Here is a 6,236-nt window from a genome sequence, read left to right as displayed (position 1 = left end):
CCATACCTACCAAACTACCAAAAAACTTCTTTACTGAATTAGAAAAAACTATAACAAATTTCATTTGGAATAACAAAAGATCAAGAATATCAAGGGAAATAATGAAAAAAAATGTGAAGGAAGGGAGCCTAGCAGTACCAGATATTAAACTATACTATAAAGCAGCAGTCATCAAAACAATATGGTACTGGCTAAGAGACAGAGAGGAGGATCAGTGGAATAGACTTGGGGTAAATGACATCAGCAAGACAGTGTATGATAAACCCAAAGAGCCCAACTTTTGGGACATGAATCCACTATTTGACAAAAACTGCTGGGGAATTTGGAAAACAATATGGGAGAGATTAGGTTTAGATCAACATCTCACACCCTACACCAAGATAAATTCAGAATGGGTGAATGACTTGACTATAAAGAGGGAAACTATAAATAAGTTAAGTGAACACAGAATAGTGTACTTGTCAGATCTTTGGGAAAGGAAAGAATTTAAAACCAAGCAAGAGTCAGAGAAAATTACAAAATGTAAATTAAATGGTTTTGATTATATTAAGCTAAAAAGTTTTTGAACAAACAAAAACAATGTAGTCAAAATCAGAAGGGAAACAACAAATTGGGAAAAAATCTTTATAACAAAAAACTGACAGGGGTCTAATTACTCAAATATACAAGGAGTTCAAGCAATTGTATAAAAAATCAAGCCATTCCCCAATTGATAAATGGGCAAGAGACATGAATAGGCAACTCTTAGATAAAGAAATAAAAAGTATCAATAAACACATGAGAAAGTGTTCTAAATCTCTAATAATTAGAGAAATGCAAATCAAAACAACTCTGAGGTATCACCTCACACCTAGCAGATTGGCTAAAATGAAAGAAGGGGAGAGTAATGAATGCTGGAGGGGATGTGGCAAAATTGGGACATTAATGCATTGCTGGTGGAGTTCTGAACTGATCTAACCATTCTGGCTGGCAATTTGGAACTATGCTCAAAGGGCTATAAAAGACTGCCTGCCCTTTGATCCAGCTATACCATTGTTGGGTTTGTACCCCAAAGAGACCATAGATAAACAGACTTGTACGAAAATATTTATAGCTGCGCTTTTTGTGGTAGGAAAAAACTGGAAAAGGAGGGTATGTCCTTCAATTGGGGAATGGCTGAACAAATTGTGGTATATGCGGGTGATGGAATACTATTGTGCTAAAAGGAATAACAAACTGGAGAAGTTCCAGGTGAACTGGAAAGACCTCCAGGAACTGATGCAGAGTGAAAGGAGCAGAGCCAGAAGAACACTGTACACAGAGACTGATATACTATGGTAAAATCGAATGTAATGGACCTCTATACCAGCAGCAATACAAAAACCCAGGACAATTCTGAGGGATTTATGGTAAAGAATGCTACTGACATCCAGAGGAAGGACTGTGGGAGAGGAAACATATAAGAAAAATAGCTGCTTGAACACACGGGGTGGGGTGGACATGATTGAGGATGTGGACTCGAAACTACCACACCAATGCAACTACCAACAATTTGGAAATAGGTCTTGATCAAGGACACATGATAAAACCAGTGGAAATGTATGTCGGCCATGGGTGGAGGGAATGTGGGGGGCGAAGGGGAAAGTAGGAGCATGAATCATGTAACCATGTTAAAAATAAATATTAATAAATGTTTAAAATTAAAAAAAAAAGAAATGATACCTCCAACTGGAAAATGAACTCCTAAAAAATTACCTACAAAGCCTCAAAGAAGATGGCTTCCTAAAAATTAGAGTTGGATGAATGGAAGTTAAAAATTTCATGAAATAGCAGGAAACAACAAAAAATGTTGAAAAGAATGAACAAATAGAAGAAATTTTGAAATTGCTCGCTGGAAAAACAACTGATCAGGGAAAATAATCTAAGAATCATTAAATTGCCTGAAAGCCATGATCAAAAAAAGAACCTTGGCTCCATATTGAAAGAAATTATTGGGGAGAACTGTGATGTTCTTGAACAAGAGGAAAAAATTGAAATTGAAACAATCCACCGATCACCTCCTGAAAGAAATCTGTCACAGGACCACTATAGCTAAATTCTAGTAGTCCCAAAACAAAAAGAAAATATTGTAAGAAGGCAGAAAACACACAATTCAAGTATACTGCAACCACATAAGAATTGAACAGGACCTACTAGCTTCTGCATTAAAAGACTGAAAGGCATGGAATATGATAGTACACAAGGCAAAGGATCTTGGCTTACAACAAAAAATTATCTACCCAGTGAAACTGAGCATAATAATCCAGGAGAAGAAATGGATATTTAATGAAGTAGAGGAATTTCTGAAGAAATAGCCAGACTTAAAAAAATTCTTCTATCAAATTTGCTTTCAAAAGAAGCATAAAAATGGGGGAAAATTCAATTGAATCAGTGATATTAAACTTATTATATCGTTACATGGGAAAGTTATAATTGGGATATTTAAGATATGCACATGACAAGAAATACCCAAAATACTTAATATACAAAGCAATCTAAGGAAACAATGGGGTTAAACTGCTAACATTCTTTGCATGAGAATGTTATAATTAGAATACTTAATATAGTTGTGGTCTAAAGTATATTTAAAGCACTTAAGATATTTTAAGGAATCAATGAAAAAATAAAACAATATATTACTAGTAAGAAGGTAATAATTAAGATGCTTAAGATATTTGTGATACTTGAAGCACCTCATATACCTAAAGCAGTTAGGATCCTTAAAGTACTGAAAATAGGTAATAATTTTATCATTATTAGATCAATGAATAGTACTGTATTTAGACACAAAGCAAGGAATAAGTTGAATATAATGGGAAATATTTTTCTTAAATCAAGGGATAAAAAGGAGTAGTACATTGAGAAAAGAGAGAAAGAGAAAGCTGAAGGTAAATTATCTCATGAAGAGGCATGAAAGAATCAACACAGCTGTAGGAGAGGTAAGGGGCAATGTTTGAACCTTACTTTCACTGGAATTGGCACAAAGTGAGATTCACATTCACATGCAGATATAGAAATTGATCTTACCTAATAGAGATGTACAAGGGAGAGAGGGAACAAAAAAGGGGAGACAAACCAAAGAGAAGGGGAACTTGGGGAGGTGGGTAAATATTTGTGAACAAGGAAAGGCTGAAAGGAGAGAAAGAGAAAGGTAAACAGGAAAAAATGAGATGTAGAGATTAGAGGGAGGGGAAAGGGCCTATTTGTTATAAAATATTTTTCAGTTGGTCTTTCTATTGTGACAAAGAAAGACAGATAGGACTATAGACACTAGGGATGGGGTCTGGCAAAGAATGGGTCATAGGCATCCTAGTTCAAGGCAAGAACGGCTCCTAGATCCAGCATAGAGAACCCCAAACCTGTGTAGTATATAGGAACAAGTCCCAGCTAGTAGCTTTGTTTCACAACCCTGTTCTAGATTATAAATACAGGACAAAAATGAGGAAGAAACCTATGCTTCAGAAGTGACGGTCTAGGGTAATGATGGTCATAGAGTGTAGGATATGCACCAAATATGGAGCAATATTAGAATATTAGAAATAATACTGTGGTTTGGGCCCAGGAGTGCAGTAGAGCTCGCTACTTTTTATAGATCCAGAGAATTTTATCTAGTTATTTATTATTTATTATTATTTGTTATTTTATTTTAGCTGATCATAGCTAAATTTAGCACTAGTTAAATGAAACACTAATAGGGAAGTCGACATGCATATATAGTTCAGACCTAAACTCAAATCAAGAAATTTCAGAGCTCCAATGTGGGGACAGTATTAGATTTTCCATGGATCAGTCTTTTCCAGAAACAAAGAAAGATTCCACATCCCCCATCTAGGCTATCTCTGAGTCTCTAGAATAACAAAATACTTAATACCCCAGAAAGTAGCATCAGGACCAGCCCAGATATTTCCTCCAGAAGTGTACAGAGGTTGGCCCTAATATCAAATCTAAATACAGAAAGTTGACTGGAAGAATGAGCACATAAAAAAAGAATCTCACCTTAAAAATCTATTATGATGGCAGGGACAGTCATGACACCAACCTTCAACCTGGTTTAGTTTGTCTGCCAAAAGAGAGTTTTACCATGGATAGGAGTCACATCTTGATATGGGGCCTCTGTTCAATAGACAGATTCCCAACAAACATATGAAAATGTCACTAATAATTAGAGAAATTCTAATTAAAACAGTATTGTGATTCTATCCCAATCTTATCCAATGTTGAACATGATAAATATTGGAGATATAGTGGGACATAGTGCATTATTGTTGGAGCTGTAAATTGGCATAGCAATTCTGCAAAACAATCTGGATTTATATTCAGAAATTGAACAAAATACATGTAACCCTTTACCTGGTTTTATTAGTACTAAGCCTATACTTGAAGAAATTTTAAAAAAGTCGAAGAAAAGTATTTATGTGTATAAAAATATTAAAGGTTCTTCTTCTAGTAGATAGTCAGAAATTAAGGAGGTATTCTCAGTTTTTGCCTAAACAAATTATAGTTACAGGCAATTCTGCTATAATGAGATACAATTTCTAAAAAGTAACTCACTATGCAATAAAAACCACTAACCTTATGAAGAAAATGGGGCTGTGGCAATAATACTCAAAAATTTTCATCAATGATACATTAAAAAAAAGAAACCCAATAAGAAATAGTAGCACAATTTTGTACATGTTAAATGGTTAAGAAACATGTAAATGCTACAATAAATAGTGGACACATTTTTGACCTCAGGCTGTTGGTCAGCCTGCACTCTAGGCTGCAAAAGCAAATTGGGCAGTTAGGATGAAACTCTGTGCCCCTTGAAGAGGTCAAGTTGGAAGAGGTGGGAAATGGTGACAGACTAAACCTTCCCTTCTTGCCTTGCAGTTCCTCCTGCACCAGAAGATATACAATAATTATGGCACTTTACTTTGACAAATACCTAAAGTTTGCTTTTGGAAGTGAGTGTTGAGGATTATAACTTGTGAGTTATTGTGAAGGGGTCAGTTTTTTCATTCTTGCTACTTCTTGAAGAGGAAATTGTATAAGAGCCAAATAAAAATTCATATTAGGTTCAAAATGTTCCCTAATATATCAATCACATAGGAACAAATTTTCATTTTTGGAATATGAATTATATCAGAACTGAATATATATATATATATATGAATGTAATAGAATATCAGGTCATAACAAGTGATGAAGTGACAGTTTCTGAAATGTCTCTATGAAAAGTAAAGAGAACATATAGTGATTAATATACAATATATATATATATATAGTGATTAAATACAATAGAGAAAAACAACTTCAAAAACAAAGGGGGCGTATATGTAAATGTTTAATAACCAACTCTCTGAAAAAATGTATACATGAAACAGTTTTATTTTAATTTGCATTATGAGCATTTTATCAATGATTGTCTTAAGTATAGACCATCAGCAAAACAATAAATTGACTCTAAATTTGTAGCATTTGCTTATTTCTGATATGTAAATACACTCACTGAAAATTTATCAGTTGATTCTAATGAAATGGGTCAAACTTGCTCCAGTATAGCTTTGACTTTAGATCTCTGATTAAAACAATGATAAATCCTGATTCTAAAAGAATGAAGATGAAACATGACTAAAGCAGTAGTTAATGTGGAAGGTTTTCTCTTGACTATGTAGAAATGTATTCAAGGATTTTTTTTTTAGATATAAAAATACTCAATGAGGAGAGAGTAGGGAGTAAAGATCAACCAAAATACTAAATGAAAAGAATTAAATACTGTTCTAAAAATTTTAATCATGTCTTTTGCTTTTTATAGTTAATTTTCAATAAAATTTCCGCCTCATATGAGAGTTATTTTATAACACAAAAAAAACCACAAATTGACCTAATGACCATGTCTCACAGCGTATGCTATATTTCATGCCTTTAGTCCACCAGTCTTTCTATGATGATGGATTGTCATGTTTCATCATTCCTCTGGAATAAAGGTTGAATATGGTACTTTGAAGTTATTCCAGCATTCTTTATGCTACATACACCACACAATTTCTTATGAAGATAAATAAAAAATGGCCCCTACTTTAAAAGCTTACATTATGATAGCAGAGATATACACAAATTACTCTGATATTAGTTATATTGGAATAAATGCAGAAGTACAAACAAAAAATTATGAGAACCGGAGGAGGGAGTTATCACATCCTGCTGAGAAGAGGAGGGAAAGATTCAAAGAGGTG

This window comes from Gracilinanus agilis, chromosome 3, assembly GCF_016433145.1.
Source record: "Gracilinanus agilis isolate LMUSP501 chromosome 3, AgileGrace, whole genome shotgun sequence".
Taxonomy (NCBI): Eukaryota; Metazoa; Chordata; class Mammalia; order Didelphimorphia; family Didelphidae; genus Gracilinanus; species Gracilinanus agilis.
This window is presented reverse-complemented; position numbering follows the sequence as displayed.